This window comes from Phaethon aethereus (assembly GCF_964289735.1).
Source record: "Phaethon aethereus genome assembly, chromosome: 1".
In the NCBI taxonomy this organism is placed as follows: domain Eukaryota; kingdom Metazoa; phylum Chordata; class Aves; order Phaethontiformes; family Phaethontidae; genus Phaethon; species Phaethon aethereus.
In genome coordinates this window covers 113212261-113235345 of record NC_138575.1, presented here as the reverse complement: position 1 = coordinate 113235345, position 23085 = coordinate 113212261, and positions in this window count along the sequence as shown.

The window sequence follows — 23085 nt, the reverse complement described above, 5'->3', positions numbered from 1 at the left end:
AAAAGAACTGGAAGAAGACCCAACTATATAAAAATGTATGTAGACATTCATAATACCAGTTAAAAACTAATCTGACCTATAATTATAGGATACTCGAGAGTTCAGCTTGTAGAACTATAAAGGTAAGAGTGTTCAAAATAAGGACCAGGTATTCCACAAAGGTTAAAAAGTGTAGTGATAATTATATGAAATTATTCTTCTTTTTTTCTTCAGCTTTGCCTGACAGCTAGAATGAACCATAGAAACAGGATTTTTGGTATGCTTGGGCTCACAGTTTTGGAAGACCAGGCACGTTATCACACACAAAAATTTACACATAGAGTCCAGTTCACAAGTTTCCAGCTGCTATTCCCCTCTAGCATAGCTTTGCTGGCTACTCTTGAAGCAATCATTCAGCCAAGGCAACACATAACTCACAGGTATCTCCTTCACCTTACCTTCTTTTTTAGTTTCATACAGTTCTCATGCTCTTAAAAGTATCATCTTGCTTAAGATTACACACAAATCTTACAGCAGAGCTCAAAGTAAGGTTGTAGCCTTCTGTTCTTCCAGCCTTATTCAAGTCTCATGTAGATATGCCTAAGCTAGACTAATTTTATTACCTTTTACCAGGTCTACATTTGTCCTTAATGGGGGTTGCATTCTTCATCAATAAACACTGTTTTAACTACAGCATAGTTATTATTCTTACCTTACAAAGATAAACACTGAAGTCAGTTTAAATGTTATAATAGAGGACAGCCTATCACCAGGATTGGAAGTAAACGATACCACATTAAAAAATGCAGTTTGCTTTTCTTTTAAAAAAACACTCACATCCAGGGGTACGTCTATGTGAATCTATTATGTCCATGGTTGCTTTGTATATGCACACATACATACAGGAAGAAAACCAAGAATTTGGCACATATTCAGTACTGTGGCTAGTTTTTATGAAGACAGTAAACCCTTCAAAGGCATAGACAAATGAGGCTTCAAAGTATTTCTTCATTAAAGTTTACTTAGTTTAAATTGAATTCATATCTAACACACACATACACACAAAAAACAACAGCAAAAGCAAACAGGTACATTCTGGTACTTAATAACCATCATGTTAAATAACTGTTTTTCCACATGCTTGGTCAAGGATATGGACAGAATTGAAAGCCCAGGCTGCACAAATAGGGTATTGCTCATATTAGAGATGTACTTAATACTAAAATCAGTCTGTTTCAGTCTAAGACAAGCACTGGGTTTTCAAGCAAGTCTTTCATGCAACCTAGAAATTAGCCTTCATAAAACACACAAAAGGCATAACAGCAAGGAAGTACAATTAGTTCTAATTTTTATAAAAACTGTAACATTTGTTCCTCTATAGATGGAGATATCTCTCCTGTTAAAGCTAGACTTGAACCCGAACATATAAAGAGTAAGTTAAATAATAAAATTTATTTCTGTTGTAACTAAGTAAAAGTCACCATTGAATTCATTTAATGCATTTTCCCTATTTAACCAGATATATTTGGAGTTTTCACTCCAAACATTCAGTGAACTAAAACTTGCCAGTCAAAATTCTTACTCCAGGTTGAGGAGGAAACTGCATACTCTGTGTGTTAGGGCTATTCAAGTCCTAATTCTAGCAGTCTACAATATTAACTTAATAATGTATTTTTCTTGACCAGCCTACTTAAGGTATTACACTTTCAACTTTTAGTTACAGTGGTATCTTAACATAGCAGCTTGATGTCAGAGAAAGTAAGACCTGGTAAATGATATGGAGAAATAACAATCAAAATGTTTTAAGGTCATGCATCTTCTTAGTAGTTGTCATGAAACAATGAGGCTTTGTTAACAGTGAAATTACTCTTGAGGAGTGCCCATTTGATGGCTGAATGGCCAAATCAAACTCTTAATGGTAATTAGCAGGCCACTTAATTAGGTAAATTATGCCCCCCCCCCCCCCATTTTCAATAAAGTATTAAAAAAGGAAAGGAAAAAGAAATCATTAAAAATGCATTAGAAAAGCTTCCTTCCTCCCATACCCATCACCCTCATTCTCCTAATTACTTTGTATTTCTCTGCAAGGTAGACTTGGTAAGAGTTCCTGGTTTTAGCTTTTTAGCAATATTGAATTTCTCCTCTTGTATGGAATTTCAGGTAATCAGTTCCTCAGCCAGTTTCCAGTCATTCCTCCCACAGGTTATACTGTAGTCTAGTCTCTATACAGTTACCTTCTGTTCCAATATCAAAAGAAAAACACGGTCAAATCTCACATATTTTGCAGTTTAATCCCTATTTTGGGATTCTTACACACATAATTGTATAAATATCACTCTACAAATTCAGTGAACTTTCTTACACATTGTTTTTCTAAACTTATTTTGAGACAAATGGTAAGGAGTCAAACAAGGTTATTCCCAAAAAAACACATGGCCACTAATCCTGAACAAAATCTCACTTCAGTGAAAACCGTTATAGCTACGTAAAAGGCAGAAATAAAAAGAGCACACATCAGATGGAAATTTCCGTCTTTTAGGGAAATGATGGGTCTATAACCCTCAGGCAGGTTTATCTTTTTTTGTTGCACAAAGGCCCTGTGTAATGGTAAGGAATGAATATGGTGATTTCTCTAGAAATAGACTACAGAGAATAAGATGGTTTAAAGTCAAAATCCATTCAAGTGACTAACTGAAATAAGAGAAATTGTCCACTTCCAATGTCCTTGCTGACACTGAACATTTTTATTCAGTTTTTTTAATATGGACTTTAAGTATTACTCCACAAAAAAAAAAAAAAGTAGTTTTTCTAGTTGAACAGGGTAAACTAAAAACATTCGTGTCTTAAATGCTATTTTCAGCACCTTTTGATACAGTTATGTACTTAATATTGGTATTTTGACTCATTAAATTTCAGAATACAAATGCCATTTTTCTACATGTTTTAGAAAACACAGCATTAGAAACCTTTTAATAAAAGCCTTTGATATTCATTTTTTATAATTCACATTGACCTTAAAGTTCACCCTTCAAGAAGGTTATGGAAAGATAATGAACAGAGCATGAGAAAAATATTTTCTGTTTAAAATTTTTTTTTTTTTATTTGACACTGGAAGGGTAGTACTGACATTAACGTAGAGTACTTTTTGCAGATTGCTTAGCACTCGTGCCATAAAAATAAGTTTACTGGCTCATTCATGATTCCATGGTATAGCTGAAGAAATTGTTCTGTTTGCATGGGTAATAGATCTCAGTCAATTTGTCACCTCTCTTGAAATCTATGCCTAAGGAGGCTGGTGATCCCTCTACAACCTCCATTTTCAAACAGTTAACACTGGTAACAGAATTCACTACGCAGTTGAATTCCCACTGATATGTGTGGAAGACCCCTTTGATTCACACTACTGTTCCTGACCAGGACCTTGGCTGGACAGAATTCTTGGTAGTTCTCTGTCACCAGTAGTCACTGGTGCACTTGCTCTCCAATGCACATACTTAAGCATAACTCTGGACAAAATTGATATATTGAGAAATAAACAAAAGAAAAAAGGAATTGTCCACCTATTTTTATATTTAGAATCCAAATTGGTACAAATCAAAGTATAATCACAGCACCAACTTGTTTAAATAATATTACCTGATAAATTTTGGAGGCCTAAAATCTTCAGGCGCAAACCATGAAGCAGCAGTTGAATCAAGAGAAACAATAAGGTGTCTTCTTGGCAATACTGAAAAAAACAACTGTAGTAAGATATGCTTGAGCAGAGAAAGAGTTTACTCTCCCAAAACTCTTAAGAATCTTCTGAAAGTGACTGAGATGCCACCACTTTCAGCTAGGAAAGCAGAAGTAATGGGAGTGGGACCTACCAGCAAAATCACCAGCGGTTCAGGTAGCCTAAATGCAGCTGGCTTCCTTCACACATGCATGTGAAGAATAATGCATGAGCAAAGACCTGAAAGGAAAACCAAAACCCTTCACCTACTTAAAATAAAGCTGCTGTTGATAAATGATCCATTAAACCAGATTTCCGGCATTTGTGTCCTTTTTCCATTCAGTTTGCAATAAATCCCGTGCTATTTCATGTGAAAAGAGATCTGATCTGAGCTTAAACGAATGCAGACATCAGAAACTTTCACCTGAGTCATTTCTAACCATATGATTCTGCAGCTGACAGAACAGTAAATGTAACTAAATCTACTATTTTCGATGAATATCAAGATTAATTATGTAAAAAGATATAGAAAAATAAATTTAAGAAATCAGCTGTATTTCTACAGAAGTTTAGCATGGAATAAACTAAAGCTAATATTTTCTTCACATATTTACAAGTAAATCAAATTAGATCAGAATCCAAAACAAAATTAAGATCTAAGTAGTAGAAAACATCAGTTAATAGGATAGGTTAAAATGGAAAAGAAAATTAGGATGAATTAGAGGGACAGCCTGACAAAATTGAAGATACACTTAAAAATCCAGGGTAATATAAATTGAAAAGCTCTCAAAGGATGTTTTGCTTAAGCTTTAATTCTCAAATTAGACCTAATGTGTTGATCAAGATTAAAAAAAAAAATCTTAAAGCATTTCTCTTCAGGTAGACAACATTCATGTTACCAATTATAGTATTATAGCAATACATTAAAACATGTTATACTACTTTGAAACTACTCTTCTGTTTTAAGTCTTATCTTGACCAATATAATCATGTGTTTATATAATTAATTTAAACCTAGAGTTTAAAAAGAAAAGAAAGACAACCAGAATACCTCATTACTTACTTTTCCAAAACGTAAAATTGTATTACAACTTTATTCATGATTTAAGAAATGGAAAAAACCAGAAATTCCCATACACATAGTCATCCCATTAAGCAGTCACATTAATTAGTTTATATTCTGGTCCTACCTATCACACTGATCTGTTGATAAGGAATATATAAACAAATGCAATCAAAAGAAAAAAGTGGAATAGCAATTATTAAAGCTTATCAGGAACACTGGATAGTTTGAGCCTCGTACCAGCTTCTCCTTACACCATCCCCTCTGCCCCAGCAACATTTTCTCCCCCGGGCTGCCTTCTAAAGAGAGTAATAGATGATTGCTATGAGTTTTCTCCTACCACAATTCTAGGAAAAACTCCTTCTGGAATACTCAGCATGTCGTAAAATGCCCAGCAGGGAGTTCCTCCGACATGCCAGCAATTCTCAGTGTCAATTAAAATACATGAAGCAACATGCAGAAATGCTGGAACAGCCTTCATTTCAGGTACTCCTGGAATGCAAAAGCCGTGTAGTGCCTCTGCTGCTCACCTCCGTTATGCTTTTCATTGCACAGAGAGCTCACTTGTGCACTTATGTGCAATCTGACCTTCTGTGTTCATTAGAAGCTTTTGTTTAAGCTCCTAATTCAGAAGTGCTTTTCTTCAGGCAATGTTACTTTCATAGCAAATGTCAGCTTTCTGCTCCTAGCTAGCTCTATGAAATATCCTTCATCTGATTTTATTTTTTATATCTATAAATATATATATATATGCATGTGTATATACATACAATTTTTTCTAAACAATACTTTTGCTGCCTTGGGTGACCTGTAGGCAAATTTAGATACATGCTAGTTGCGGGTAATGTTTAAATCCACATGGAAAGTTACAGGCTTATTTGTCTTCCCTTTATGACTTCTTATTTTTTCTGGTAATAATCAAGCTGATAATCATAGAAGGTGTTACCATGGTTTTAGACTTTTACAGTTCAAAGACTAAACGTGCCCATTGATGTATGCCTGTAAAAAAATTCACAGTTAACCTAACACAAAGTGTGAACTCCAGCAACATATGCCACTGACTATTACAGTGAATAAATATATTCTGAAACTAATTCAAGGTTTCAGGGTTATCATAGAATCATAGAACAGTCTGGGTTGGAAGAGATCTTTAAAGATCATCTAGTCCAACCCCCCTGCAATGAGCAGGGACAGCTTCCACTAGATCAGGCTGCTCAGAGCCCCGTCCAACCTGAACTTGAATGTTTCCAGGGATGGGGCATCTACCACCTCTCTGGGAAACCTGTGCCAGGGTTTCACCACCCTCACTGTGAAAAAAATTCTTCTTTATATCTAGTCTAAATATACTTTCTTTTAGTCTAAAACCATTACCCCTTCTCCTACCGCTACAGGCCCTGCTAAAAGTCTGTCCCCATCTTTCTCATAAGCCCCCTTTAAGTACTGGCAGGCTGCAATAAGGTGTCCCTGGAGCCTTCTTTTCTCCAGGGTCAACAACTCCAACCCTCTCAGCTTGTTCTCGTTGGAGCAGTGTTCCACCCTCTGATCATCTTGGTGGCCCTCTTCTGGACCCTCTCCAACTGGTCCGTATCTTTCCCGTGCTGAGGGTTCCAGAGCTGGACACAGGACTCCAGGTGGGATCTACCCAGAGCAGAGGGGCAGACTCACCTCCCTCAACCTGCTGGCCACGCTGCTTTGGATGCAGCCCAGGATGTACTTGGTCTTCTGAGCTGCAAGTGCACGTGACCGGCTCACATCTACCACCAGCACCCTGCAGTCCTCAGCAGGGCTGCTGTTGATCCCTTCATCCCCCAGCCTGTACTGATACCCGGAGTTGCCCTGACCCAGGTGCAGGACCCTGCTCTTGGCCTTGTTGAACCTCATGAGATTCACACGGGCCCATTCCTCGAGCTTGTCCATGTCCCACTGGATGGTATCCCAACCCTCAGGCGTGTCAACTGCACCACGCAGCTTGGTGTCGTCCGCAAACTTGCTGAGGGTGCACTCAATCCCCCTGTCTATGTCACTGATGAAAATATTAAGCAGTACTAGTCCCTGTACGGACCCCTGAAGGACACCACTCATCACTGATATCCAGCTGGACATTGATCTGTTGACCACTGCCCTCTGGATATGATCATCGAAACAATGGGTTGGTTGGTTGTTTTCTTTTTCTTTCTTTTACAATGACTTGTAGAATTTCAGGATTGCTATTACTAAAATCTTGTATTTGCATTTTATTATCATTTACTCCTACCTCAAATTTCTGCTATTTACTTCTTGCATCTTTAGTAAAAGGTTTATATCTTAATCTTTTGTCACTATAAAAATTCTTGTTTTGCCCAAATCCTGCAGCCAGTATTTCATTTAATATGCAAGAACTACTGATTTCTATTGATACTAGCTAAAAGTTACTTTCCAACTGAATCCAAGGGATAGCCACCTGAGTAGAACAGACTTTTTTTAATGAGACTAGAGATATCAGTAAGGGGGGGAGGGGAAGACCTAAAAAAAACCCCTATTGGTGATGCCACAGAATCACATGTACTCAGGAATTCCTTGTTTTCTGCATTTTCGCTTACCCTGTCCCTCTCCCTAACAAAGGTGGTATGGCTTCTAAAAAACACATTAAATGCTTAAAATATTAAGTTCATCCTCAAAACTTTATGTGAATTATGTATGGATATATACCTTTATATTTCTAATATTTCCCTGAGTACTACTTTTTGCTCAATTTCTGCATCCTTATTGTACCTCCTATTCAGATATGGTCTCAAAAAGTAAAAATAAGGATCAAGCATGTTAGCACAGACAGAGAAAGAGAATTTCATTAAAGACTTGTTTAAAGAAATCTCCATGCCAATCATGGGATTTTGACCATCTGACTCAAATCCATCTCAGAAGTTAATTTCAATCATTACAAGCTCTCATTTTGTGATCCAGACACAAAAAAGATGCGCTCAGTGCAGCATCTAGTAGACAGTTGTCCACATCATAAAATCTATTATTATAATATTATAAATTATAAACCAATTATTCATATACTCAGAAGTCTTTATGCCCATTGATGAGGCACAGTAAGAAGCATTCTCAAGTCACACTTCTGCTGTACTCAGCCGATTAATTTTAATAACAGCTCCTCAGAGCACTACCTGGAAAAACAGAGAGGGGAAGAGAAAGAAGAAAAAGGCAACTTAAGGTTCAAGAGACTATTAATATAGGAAATTTCATAAACATTTGAACTTAAAAAATAATCCATAAACATCTTGACTACTTGAAAACCTACTACATTGTCTTATAGCTTGAGGCTATATGGACAGGAACAGCACAATAAATGGACTTTGACCTTCATATTTTGGAGTAGGGAAAGTCCAAAAGAAGAAAGAGCAAGAACATTCAAGAGCTAGTGCCAGGTGGATAGGGGCAGTGCAGGAACTGCACGCGATGGGAATTACCTGCTGAAAGCAAACCGGGAACATTTTCAGACTTCTTGAAATGTTTTCCTTCCAGAGAGAAATCAGGCAGGAACCAACACATTCCAACGTTTTCATAGTAGAGGGCTGCATCACAGAATCACTTATACAGTGATGGTGAGGACATGTGAGCCAGAGGAAGAGATCTGGCAGGAGTAAAAACAAGTGTTTAAATCTGAAAAATTCCAATAGAGAATGCACAGAAATTAGACTGCATCTTGCTAAGAGCTTGACCCTCCACACACTATTATTCCTGTTGTAAAATTTTAAATGTACACCATGTTTTACAGTAAAAAAATTGGAACTGTGACTTATGGAAATGAGATAATGATTTCTATTCCTTATTGTACTGTAACAACATTTCCTTTTTGCTTTTCTGTCAATAACTTTTCCTTGATTAATTTATTGATGTCTATAAAAATGGTCTTTTTCCTTATTGTTCCCCTCTGTGCCTCTGTAGACATATCAATTTAAAAATCATCATTATTGCAGGCATTGGGTTTTGTCTCAAGTTTTCAATTCTTCATTATTCACAAAGGACGCAGCTATGAATTTTTTTGGTTTTATGCCATTTCAGTCTTCCTTTTGTGCAACAACAGAAAAACTCTAGTGAAATAAAGATGTCATCATTTTCAATACCTGCACTGGACTTTCTCATCCGTCAGTCTTAAATCTCCCGATTCACTTCTCCTCTTCCCTTACATTTTTTTTTTAAACCAACTGCATTTTGCTTCATTAATTATAGTTGTCCAAAATTCTTTGCTAACTACATTCTATATTCATCATCTTTACGCATTTAAGCATTGGATAGCAAATAATTTTTTAGGTTCAGTGACAAGAATTTGTTTTGAATTTTAAAGAGCTATTAATTTTCTACTTTCAAATGAAAGCACATTCATTTTCTCAGAAAGGTTATTCCTCTTTTCTGATAAAAGCTAAGGAGCTGCTATTAGCAAGACCACAAAACTTCATGTTGAATAGAAGTCTGATATGTTTCATCACTCAGTCTCACTATTCATATTTTATGATGCATGCTTTTGACTTATCAACTGTATTTAATTCCTTCTCATTAATGGCACACACTTGTCTCTTATTTCTCTTTGCAAAGATCAATTATTGATCCGCATTAATGTAATAGATATATCTCCCCCCATCTATTAACCATGTGTTTTCAAGCACGTAATTTAACTGAATTCTTTCCTTCTATTACAGTTCCTCTGTCATCCATTTCTGACAAGCATTACATTTCCTTTTATTCCCTATTCATTGTGCTTCATTTTATAAAACAAAATTACTCTGTGCTCATTTTATGTTAGTCATTGCTATTAACCTATTAATTGTAGTTAAAGGAACTTAATCACCACAGGGGTTTTTTGCTTGTTTGGAAAAAATGCAAATTATTGATCAAGAAACATATTAAACATTTACAAAAGTAACAAACTAGTATGCTGGCACTGGTCAGATCCAAACATAGTATAGACTTGTAATTTTACACTAAAGTTCTACAGTTCTATACTTCATATGTGATGTCCAGTTAGCAAAGTATCCATCACATCATCTTCCTGAAAAGCAAGCTGTACCGTTTCTAATAAAATCAACTGTTCTACTCCAAGGGTCTGTATATTTTGTACCAATATCCAGGTACCTTCTAAATCAGGCTGGAACTGAACAAGTCTTTAACTTGGTCAAGATATCCCAAAGACACAAACAGAAAAGAAACTTATTTTCCTCCCAAAAGGAATTGCATGTGTCATTGGTGGATGTTTTTACACATGGCCATTTGGCCATGACCAAAGCAAAGACCAATAGCAGAACATACTGACAGTAGTTTTTCCTCCTCCTCCACTTGTGACTCAGAAGGTTGGTTAGATGCCATAAAAGCAGATTTCCAGCACATTATTGCAATTCAACAAATGTCACCATATTGCTTCATTGAAGCTTGCCTGAGCAACACCCAGACCCTGTAACTGATGCAAGGGAGCAATCTTTTTCCCAGAACAAACAAAACCAAACCACATTGTAAGCAGCAGCAGGCCTTTCACTTTCTAGCTCATGACATGGAAGTCACCACTCCAGCAGGAACCAACAGTAGTGTGGGATAAATATACCAGTCACATACTCTTCTTAGTTGAATTCTGTCATCAAAATATGCCTCTCCAGCACCTTATGGGCTATAAGAAATTTTAAAAGCTAAATACTGTTGCACTGAGACCTGCTAGCTCATTGATTTTTTTTAACTGCCTTTTGTGTATCTTTGTAGTTGTTCAGACATTTTAGACAAAGATAGTCATTACTTACAGTTGATTTCTTCTCTTGAACTAGCTCGATCTTCAAGCATTAGATAGCATATAAAACACCTTCATACGATCTCAGTATCTGACAAATCCCAAGACAGCCAGTCACGAAACAAGAAAATGAAAAATTTACCATGCCTCTTCATAATCTGTTCCAATGGTTGCTTGCCCCCACTGCCAGAAGGGCATCTTTTCACCATCTTTCCAGTTTGGACTTTACTGACTTAAACTTCTAGGTGTTGGATCTTGTTATGTCTTTGCTTGGCAGATGAAAGAGGCCACTATTATCAAGTAAAAGCATCACCCCCTATGCAGTCAATTCCTCCTTTGCAAGCAGTAATTCAATGTAATTTTTATATGTATATTAACAACTCGGTGAGAAAGGCAGGCAAGAATACACTCAGTACACTCAAGTTGTGTCATTCTATTTCACAATAATACTGAATTAATAACTATGTTATTATTTAGATTATTAGTCCATATATTACAATCTATTCATATCCCACAGCTAAGCAGCATGTAAAAACACCAGGTGGCAAAAATCTGTATTTTTTCCAATTAAAACACATAAACATGTACGAAAGCCGTAAGAATACTAAAGCACAGAGCACCACTTTCAATGGCTCACTGATTAGCCAAATTATTCTTGGGTAATTTGTTATCTCTCTAGGAATCCTCGTTTTATACTTTCCAGTGAGCAAAGCTCAATTTTTGCATTACTGTTTTCCTGAATTAAGTCTGCATGACTGTTCTGTTCAGAAAGTCTCCTTTTAGCAATCAGTATAGGAAGTTAATCAGAACCCATTTACACAGTAAGGCAAGTTAAAATTCATTGTTGCTCTGTACCAAACTTTGGTGTTTATTCTAAATCATGTTTCAGTTTAACAAAATGAATGAGTAGTACATACACATATTGCATTAGACATTTAAAATTAAAATGGAGCTACCAGTTGTAATAATCACATATTTTGAATGTATTTGCTTAGTTTTCTTTCAAAAAGACATAAACCTGCCAAATCCAGTGGGCTTCAAGACCCAGGAGAATTCCTCTTACTGCAGGTGTGTTGATGTGAGGCTGCAGTGGTTCCACATGCCCTGATGGAGCCAGTAGCAAGGCTGCCCATGTGCTCCCAAACAGACAACCACACGCTATAAATTTATACATATACGCATACTTTTATATACACACAGAGCCAACCATACAGATCAGCATAGACAGAATAGTGCCATAAAAGGCACAAGGCTCTCACAAGCAGGAATGGTACGGATGGCCCGATCCTTTTCCTCCCTGGCTGATCAGAACCAAATCCACCCCTGGAACAGAGACACACACAGATGTTGCCTGCCTGTTCCGTTAGCTGGTTGTGGGCACTTGGTCCAGTCAGTAGCTGGCTCCCAGGCCCCGGGGCTCCTCCAAGCAGCTGAGACCTCACGTGCGTGAGGTTTGTGCTCATTGCAGCTGCTGGTACTCAGACTTCTTATCCTACTTGAGGACTAGTCTGACTTGCAGTTTGCTGCCATTCACCCATACACAGAACAGAGACTGCACCACCCACATAAAGGTTGGTTAGAAACAGGATTTAAGAAGAACATAGGATAGACTGTGGTAGTCAAGCTCAGTCAGACAAGCATATTAACCAGCAACCTGTACGCACTTAACCACCCTCTTTTATCCCACTCATCTCCCTATTTTCCCCACACTTGTTCAAGATGGACCTATTGGTCCGCATTGAAGCCACCCCACCTTCTGTCCCGTAGAAAGGTTTCACACCCCACCACAATCCCCTTAAAACATTACATTTTACATAATCCCCGAATTCTCTTCCCTTTTATAAGTTCTATGCCACTGAGAGGCAGTAACCCTTCGCTTTTACCTTTTTTCAGGGATTTTTCTCCTTGACTCATCTCACATCAACCACAATGGCCTAAATCAGTTGCTTTTGATAGTTTTATTGAGAACAAATTGAGTGTGCTTCTTTCATTTTTCACTGATTATAGTAGGGCATCTCAGCCTGTCATTGTTCCTCTGATTCTTACTGGCTCTTTGCGCTTATTGTGATTAGCCTTTAACCAGATTACCTAACAAAACATATCCTGATACTAGCTAATATAGAATCATGTTATGCAATTATATGCAACCACATGATCACCATGACAGCATATAATGGTATTACCAGCTCTACAGCAAATCAATTTTTCTGTATAATAAAGAACCCATTTGGTGACTGTAAACAGACTTGTTACATTCTTGAAAAATATAATGGTTTATTATTTGAATTGGGAGGGAAAAATCCCCAAAATATTAGGGATTGAGTTGCAACAGGTAGACCATCACACACACAGAGCTGAGCCAGGAATTTCCAGGTCCCAAGAGTCAACACCCCCATGCTCCTGCCCCTAGAGACACCCAGGTGCTTTCACAACCAGAGTCAACCTTTATAGACCAGGTCACCATCTTGCTTCCAGGTCACTTCTGCTACTCACTGGCTTGTACAGTTTGATCTTCACTAGTGCTCACACATACGCTCGCAGACCCACAGTCTCTCCAATCGCTGGCACCACGGACACACAAGCCCTCCAACCTGTGGTCTGACTCCAGTTGCTGCATGCAGACCCCCTTGCACATACAAAAGAGAGACCTCCTGTCCCAGTGAAGACCTGGAAACAAGTTTAACAAGAAGATAGGACAGATTGTACTCATCAGGTGCAGGGCAAGGCCAGACAAGAGTACTGACCAAACTATCGACATGCAGTTGTCCCTTTTAATTCCTTATCCTTCCCTTGTTTGCCCACTCCTGTTCCTCCCAAAATCACCTAAACCCCTCCCTTCTCTTACCAGTGGTTCCTGCCCTAAGCACCCGATAAATCCTGTGTGATCTCAAACTGCTTTTCCCCTGCATCCCACAATGTGTCCCACCCCTAGGCAGCAACTCCCCTTAGTGTGAAAGGTGATCTGCAGAGCTGCTCCTAATGACTGATCATGATGGGTTTCATTCGTGGAACTGAGGCTAATGCCTGAGCTAAGACAGCCCTGGAAGGGGCTCAGACCAGGTGATAGTTCTTCAAGAGTCTTCAGTTTGGGTTCTCACCTGCTGTTGTGCATTCTTGTGCTCCTCTGGGCTTGGGTAGCTGGGTCCTGGAATGCCTGGGAGCATTCCAGCAGGGTATTACTTGGACTCCCCCTCCTGCCATTTCTGAGCTGCTTTGTGGTTGTGGAGATGCGCTTTATCACTTACCCTAACAGTAGTAAGGTAAATAAAATGAGTCAACACAAAAGGTATGGAGAAGAATCAGACAACCACGAAAAGAGGCAGGTGAGAAAAGAAATGAGAACAGAAGAGAGAACAGCAGGAAGAAATTTAGAAAAAGCAGAACTGCCTATGAAAGCCTTATTATGAAGAACAGGAAGTGATGCCAAGGAGTATTTAGAATGACAAGGAATGCTGCGATACTAGCAATGCATACACAGGATGAGTCCACATTTCCAGCTGAGATCTTGAAGGTGTCAACAGGAACAGATTAGCCCTGAAAGTTTTGTTTTTCTTCCTGCTCCTGTGCTCCCCCACTTCTGCTGCTCAGAGCTGTCTCTGCAGCGATCAGCATGGAGCCAACAGGAAACAAACCTGATGTGCTCACCCTTGGATTATCCATCACCAAGCTGATTTCTTATAGTGCCACTGCTGAATTTCATAACCATCTGCAACAGTGAGCCTCCTCCTAATTAATATTGTCCCAATGTTTGGCTATTGCTGTGATGATAACATTACAGGCAGCCCTCCTCTCCCCAGTGCTACATGTATGAGCTACTTATTTATATATATAGAAAAAAGTCTTTTATCACTTAGCTACTTAAGCTTATAAACCTTTGATTTTTCCAATGACACATCACAAAGTGCACTAAGATAATAAGCTCATGGTTTCAACCAAGTACAGTAACATGAATCCAACCAGAAGCAGACACTGTAACAACTGATCAAGCAAATAATTGGCCAAACACCTGACTGTGCTGAGACTGACTTGAACATGTTATTTACAGGAGAATGAAGCAAAAATATGTGATGTGAAAATTCTGGAAAACAAAGTTGCTTCACATAACGATCAAAGATGTCAGATAAACATTATAAAAAACCCCTCATAATCTATTCTAAAAGGAAGGATACTTTCTGATGGGTTAATTAATTGGTGAAGGAACCTTTCATGTAATCATGGAAGCATTATTAACAGTAATAAATTGCACCTTCCCTGAAGCAACATAAAATCAATGACTTTACAAGAAATTGTTACAACAATGGTGATGCTTTAAGAAAAACTCTCTTGAAATATATGAAGGATGTGATGATAAGGCCATTAAATTTTCATGCATTTAATGATTTAGGGATATTTGATGGTATTGAGTTAGTCTTATTTTCTTAATAACTAGTGTCTATATTATTGGATCTTATATACTGTGTCATATATTCCCAAGACATATATATTATTTTCAGTAAGTAATATGAAGAAGTCTATTTTTACTAGAAATGTTATTTGGGGTATTATTTAGAATTTAGAGCAAATTGCAAACTTTCTTCTGGAGGGAAAAAGTCCCCGATAAACTGTAATCATAATCTTCTGGAAGAAAATAGTCATACTATTCCTCCAAGCAAGTTTTACTTCAAATTTACTGAATTTTCATATGAACTTCACAGATGTAGAAAAAGGTTCCAAGAGTAACCACTGTCATGACAAATTTAATCCTGCTTATCGATCCTTTGCTATAATTATGAAATGGCTCTTCTCTCTCATCAATATGAATTTAGATAATTTCCCCACAGTCACCTGGAAAAGATACATCAAAACTGAGCCTTGCTTCAATATTAATTAACACAGACTTATATGAGGCAACTAATTTTGTTACCCAGTTCACTAAGGATTTCTCTGATTGCTTTGGATGAGACACAAATTTTAACTCCCCCCCACCCCCTATGTGAAAAATTAAGAAATTCCTTTGAAAATGTAGCCAGGTCACCACCTAGAGTTAACCATTATCCTTCATCTTTCTATCCACCGGGGAGGCCAAGTGTCATTAGCTCTGTTCTCCTGGCTTTTTCTCCCCACTGGCTTATAATTCATTCTTAATGTTAACTACAGATAACTAAAATCTACTACTGAAGATTAAAACATACTTATTTTTCTAAAGACTAAGCCAGAGGTCATAACAGTTGTCAATAGTTACACAAACATGATTAGTACTAATTTAGCCTTTAAGTGCCAAAACATCACTTAGCACATAAACTGAAACAGTTTTTACACATAAATTAACCAGTAGGAGGTTTACCCTTTAGTGTTATGTAACTAGAAAGAGGAAATTCCTGCTGTGGCAACCTCCAGAAAACTATTCTTTTGGTAGGAATTATTGGTAGAACAGACAAAGAATTTGTCTTTTATATTTAATCATTATATGAATTCCAACAAACACACATAAATGAGAAACACAGAAACAGAGGCAGCATGCTATCTAAAACTAAAGGTATATGCCTAGAAAACAACTTACCAAGTTTAAATTGATAATTATAGTTCTTTAGACACTGTGCTGGAAAGGAAAAAAAGAAAAGGAGGCTATCATAATGTGTGTGCACCTTACTATGACCAGGTTAGGATACGTTAAAAAGCTATTCTCTGTCATTACGATGGTCAATAAAAATACATTTCCCACACTGACTGTTAGATTAGATTGGAGTTAGATAAGATTCAATTAATTACTGTTACTTTTGGGAAGTTTATATGGCTGGGCAGAGTTCAATCAGTCCCAGAAAAAATCAAATTTCCGTAAGAAGAAATTAATAGGCAAATTTAATCCTTTACTAGAGGCAAAAATACATTTCCATAGAGGAAAACACTGTGATGCCCTTTTTCAGAATACCCTTCAATTTATAAAGAAAGGTGACTAACAAATGGTGTGGTATATTATCCTGGGCAAAATTTTCCCAAAACATTCTTCAAACATGTCTTTTCCTCATATAGGCAAGTTTTGTAGCTACACTGTGCGACATCTTATCAAAGCAAAGCAAACCTCACTTCCACATTGAGCTATCTCAGAACTACCTTATCAAAATCCCTGTTATTTGAAAAGCTCAAAGTGACCAATGTCTTATAGATTAAATATATCTGATCATGCAACCCACACACAATCCAAGTCACAACCAAAATAACCAATTAGCAAAGACTGTATCTTCTGAACTATATCATACTACTCCCACAACTACCCCACTGCCATTTTGATTTCATTGACAAAATATTATTGTAATATTCCTCTAATATTTTGTTGTTCTCAGAGACTGCATTCCTTTCTACTTGTTCAGCTCCAAATGCTTAACATGGATTGCTAAACCTCAAATTCTTCATCTAGCCATAAAAGCTCAAGGGGTAGTGTCTGCCAGATCTGTATTTTTTGTGCTGACTGAAATGCACTGTTTGCGAATGTACCTTGGTTTGATCATTTGTCCTAAAGGAAGGACTTGGTCAGAAGCATAAGTCAAAACTTCTCTAACATCTTAGAAGCAGTGTCAAAGCTTGGTACATGTTCCAGTACCAAGTAGTAACCTTGTCAAACTGAGCCATGAAAGCTCTAATACAAACAGAAAAAAATAAAGTCAGTCATGTTCGGGCCATATAATGACCAGATTTTTCTGTATTGCCTCATGACCAATTTTTCATGTTTCTTAGAATGAAGAGTTTTCATTCTGCCAGTTAGAAAGCACACTGTAGTGAAAAAAATAAAAATGGATCAATTTTTTGTTTAATGAAACAACGGGGTTTAGGCCTTGGAGGCGGGTTTCAGCCTATCTCACCTACACGCCGAACTTTCACTTCTCTGTAGTTCTGTACATTTAGAACAAAGCAAGCTCACAACTCTCTAAATGGCCCTAGATATGCAAAAATTTCCAATCTCATACATATCAGTCATACCCCAGAGCAACACAGCTGTCTATCTACGTTGATCAAGCTGGAGACCCAAGACCTAGAGTTGATAACCAGGCTAAGCAAAGAATTCATTCTCTCACAACTGAGAAGCTTCTTTGCTAAGGCAGAGTACAACAGCTCCCATCACAGAGAAACACACATTTATTTTGGGGAGAAGCAAATGCATTCGGTGCCCCAGTTCTGATCTTTCAATGGTTGCACTGGCATTGTGAACAAAGCACACCACTGCTATATACCCTAGTCATCCAGCCTCAATGATCTTCTATAGCAAATCAGACTTCCTTTCATGACCATGCTCCCACATTTTTTTTTCAAAGCAAACCATAGGCCGTAAAAGAATAGTGTTAGCCCAAGTCTTTATTGGGCAATACACCCAGGGTATGCACCAAGAGACCAGGACTGTGTGCTGCACAGTGAAATGCTCCTGCCTGAACTGTAAAACAGCCATCAAAATGCCAACAGCTGCTTGAAATTCCCCTCCCCACATTCATAAGGTTTAATATTACCATAATGCCTTGTCAACAATGATAAGCAATAAACTATTGGTGTCCTAAAAGAGTCTGGTGGCAAGAGAAGCATCAGAAGACACATCAACCACTAGCATTCCGCTGCCACGGAGGCAGCATGTCTTTCAGACTCTTCTCTCAGCCCAACAACCTTCCTGTGCGTCATTCCGCCTCCCTTCCTTTCCCTGGGGCCAGTACAGGTGCCTCTCTGCCATTCATCCCCGTACTGACAGGTTCCCGTTTTTCTGTACTCCTGACAGTCACAGAGCATTTGCTCTGCTTCTCCCCTGGAAATGGCTCCCTTTTCCCACTGACAACATGTATCCTACTGACAGCATGACCATCCTTTTCAGCATCACCATTTAAATAACTGCAGGTGCATTATTTATTGTTATGTATTGTCTCTGTATCTGCTTATGTTAAATTTAATTCTACTGCAAAGACATGATTTCAAGTCAGACTGAAGTTTGGAACACTGTAGTAAAAAAAAAAATTATTTTGGTTTTTTTGCATCCCATACTACCTTCTAAATATTTAAGAAAAATCAGCTGTCAAAGAACCAAGTCAGTTAAAGGCAGATATACAACAATCACCAAGTTCTTTACAAGCTTTTTCCCTTACACTACAAGATTGTTATTAAAAAATACAGCTCAACTCTCCCCCATTTTTTTCCGTTTTTTTTCAAATTCTCTCCTGTATTGTTTCTCTCCTCACTTTCATTTCCTACTTTTTTACTGCATATCATGAGGCACTTCTGTCTGAGTGCACACTGAAGAACAGCTAAAGAGTGTGGGAGTGTAGGCTTCTACTCTGGATAATACATATAATACCCAGCTTCACAAATCTGAAAAATTGCCATGGGTGCTGAGAGCTTTTGGTTGATCTCTCCAATGAGAATCTGAAAATCTAAATTGACTTTATACCATGGCTTTAAATGAAATTTATCATGAAATACAGATTATTAGATTTCTTCACAGTAAAGAGTGCCAACTGAAATATTTTATATGAAAAGAGAATGATGTGCAAAGAATAATATGATGTGACATAAGTATTCATGAAACAAAGATGCCACCTTTGATATCTTTATGTCTATGTTTTGTGTTGGCTGCACTCAGAATTCAAGATCTGAATATCCGTAATGTGAGAATTGCTCAATTTTAGCATTTCACACGCCAACTTCATAGGAACTACTCCGCTTTCCATGCCAGCAAAGGATCAAGGAGAAAAAGTGAAGGGGACCAAAAATAAATATATAAAAATAATTTATAAGTAAATATATATACAGAATAAGTAAAGATTTGGACAAAAAAATATTTAAATCTATCTTAAAATATCCAGGCTATAGCCTAGAGCTTTACGCAAGAGTAGAACCAAGCATAACGTCATCCTGGTCAAAGTTTTCACCCATATAAGCTGGAAATTATGGCAGTTTTAGGCATAATTTGGGGGGTTGAGGGAAAGGTGAGGTGAAGGAGGGAAGCGGACTTGAGCAGAAAGCAAGTGTATTGTTTTGACCTCTACACGAACAATAAACTTATTACAATAAGGCACTATAACACACCTACCGGTGGTCATGTTGGTGTACTGCCTCCCATATGCCAACAATGCGATTTATCTGTTGTCAAACTCTGGCTAGCCATCAAGAACAGACCTCTAAATTACCATGCCAATTGTGCACGGCAGTGGGTTTCTTATTGCTGGTCCATCTGCACAAATCATAACATAAGCCAGTTGCCACTGACTTTAAAAAAGTGTCCAATGATGCTAAACTCAAGTATGCTCAAGAACAAGACCTTCTCTTTTTGCTGTCTTTACTTTCCTCAGATCCAAGTTCTTTCTTATTATTGGCTAAACTGTATCTTTCCAGACTTCATTTCATACCAGTGGAAAACAGGAGCCTTTGAACAAACTGGAATTTGTGGTCTTGCCCCAGATGTCCAACAGCAACGCCCATTTCACCATTGAATATCACCACTGGCCAGTAGGCATCAGACTCTTCTTGTCCTTGTGTAAGAGATCAAATACTGTAAACAAAGCCTTTTAACTACTGTTAACAAACAACTAAACATTTGCTGTAAAAAAATTCTTTTAGCTACTCAGGCCCATTTTGGAAAAGTCCATTTTGTTTGGCTTTCCTGAAACTTTCTGTATAAACTCATGTGCTTTTTAATCAAATTGGCACTGGATATGAAAACTCTTTCAAGACATTTATAAAGCCATCAGTATACAATTAACAAAACCATCTCGGTTTATTTTAAAACAAAACCTATATGTGAGCTAACATCTAACATCACAGTGCTTTAGCAAAGGGGAGGAGTGAAAGAGTCTCCTCAGCCACATGGATGCAAAAGTAAAATTCAATAAAAGCAATCAGCTTTTCCTCCTTTTCCTAACTCATTGCCAGAAAACTCATCCCATCTCAGCAGAGACCTTGGCACGGATCCTGCATAAAATCATAGCATTCAACTTCCCACACCTAGCTCAAAAAGCTTTTCTTTGTGTTGCAATATTCAACAGCTAAATTATTTGAGCTGATTTACATTTTAAGTTCTAGAATGAGACTGGTGATCTCTCTGTGTTAGTATTTTCACAGATGAAAACTAAAGACAACTCTCCATCCATTTGTGAATTATCCATGAACACATTTGCGTTTTACAAATTGGTTTGATGTTCCGATCTATATGATGAAAGGTCCAAGTAGCTCGATCTATTCAAACAGAAAATGATACAGAAGAAATTGTACGTAACAAGACATATACACACCACTTGAAGCAAAGGTGGTGTTGAGGGGAGGCCTTTCATTTCACTAGCAGAGAAAACAAGAACTGTTCCTGCATGTGACTTTCTAATAGGGGTGGCAGACAGCACTTGTGCCAAGCAGGGGAGTGCTTTACTGAGTTTGAGGCATTCCCCTCAGCAAGCCAAGAAACTGCTCATGAGAAAAGACTCATCACATCCCAAAGCTGTAAATCTCAGCTACAGCCTAAAGAGTGCTGGAAAACATGAGAGCTTATGCAGCGCTTCAGTTAATTTTCTGCTATACCATGCCGAATCAAAATGAAAGTCTCTTAAAATTAGGCTCCTATATCACTTAACTTTTGAAAGTTAAATGAGAAACATGCATATGGTCTCATCACAGAATACTCTGGAGACTGGGAGACATGCCAATTCAGGGACAGCATAGTCTGCTTCTGTATACACCCTAAGAGGAGCGAAGTCCTTATACGTGGCATATGCACGAATACGCACACTAGAATGTAGGAGTCTGTAAGAGCCTACATGCATGACATACTGTCACAGTTTAGGATAGTATCAGAAGCTACTGAGGTTCATCATGAAGTTATGCAAACCTACAAGAGAAATAACAGAAATACTTTTACAGCAAAGCTGGGACAGAAGGGGAAGTAAGCAAAACGAAACAGAACTTCCAAAATAATGCATGGCTTGTTAAAAAAAGGGGCACGGTAGGACAAGTACTCAGAAAGCCTTGATATAGTTCTCCTTTTTAGTAATTCTTTGTACCCCACACCTTCGTATCACTTTTTATATTACTACCTTTGCATAACACGTTTTTCCACCTCCTTCCTTCCCCACCACCATATTGTGACTACCTGCTCTGAGTACACAAAATGTTCTCCACCTTTTCTTCCAGACACCACTTGCCTTCCCTTTCAGGCATGTGCTAAGGAGAGGAGATCTCCCACTTGATAATGCTCATCGAAACAAAGACCAATGACGGTGTCTTTGCACAGTATTTCACTGAGTCCCTATATCATTTTGTTTCTGTAGAACTGGATCATTCCCTTGTCTTTCGCCTTTTCCTATGCCGTTGGCTAAATATTTTCTCCATTCAGTAAGACAGCTTAATATATGCATGACTTCAAAAGGGTTTTGAAAACATCTGCCTGACCCAAGCTTTCCCGTGCTCTTCCCTACAATGTTCTTACAGGAAATTCTCTAGCAGGTTGTTGAAAAGATGTGTAGACATATACATATATATGTATACATAAAGATATGTGTATATATAGGTAGCATCTTCAAAGCAACTTCTCTTAGATTCTTAAACCAAGCAAAAAAAAGCCCCATCTCTCTAAAACCACACAGCATCAGTTCAGCTTACCTTTTTGCAATGGAGTTCACACAAAGTGGTATAACTGCGACAAGAAGCTGACACATCCTGCTATCAGATCTGAGCACTGAAGCTTTCTTTCTTGTGTTGTTAAAAAGATTTATGGCTGAAAAACTTTTTTTTTTTTTTGGGGGGGGGGGGAAGTTGGCACTGAACCCAGACAGGGACTGAGTTTGGTTTTGTCTGTGTTCAGAAAGCTAACTAATTATATCCTTTTGCTTCCCCCTCCCCCCCCCCAGGTAATTGGGTTTTTATGTTAGTCTCACATGCTGAAAAACAATGTTCTATACTCGATCTTTCCACACAATAAAAATGCACACAGTAGACTGTATTTTTGAAAAATCATCTCTTTCCTGGGATGTGGAAAAAATCCAGGTATCTTCCAAGGACGTTTAAAAAAGGAGAAGTGACAGGCAGAGGGTGGGGTGGAAGAAGCACTGGAACATATATCTTAACGAATGAAAAGCCAGATGATAGTATCGCACGCTGAATCATGGCATATAGGGTAGTAGTCCTTGCAGTACAGAATTTTGCTAGGAAAAACATTTGGAAAGTGGGTAAACAGTGTAAAATCAGGATGAAACAATGAAGATGCCAACCCAGCACTTCAAGTTTGGTATAACCTTACTTGCACGAATCATGATATTAAAGATGTATATCCTTTTGTTCACAATCTGTTCTGACAGACTGACAGACAAACAGGCCTAGGTGTCTTGAGTACCATAATTACATATTTGTAAAACAAAGAATAAGTAAATACAGACTGAATACCATTGCTCTACCATTCTTTTGTATGAATGTCCAAGAAGCATACTATTTTCATTTACCAGGTATAAAAAAAAGGGACTCCTCAAAAAAACACTCAAGGAAGATGGTAGTAACTGCACTTTGACTCTACTTCAAATACTTATTGGCATAAGAAGAGAAAACCTATTAGAAATTTATTACTATTGGAGATTGATGATTTTCCTT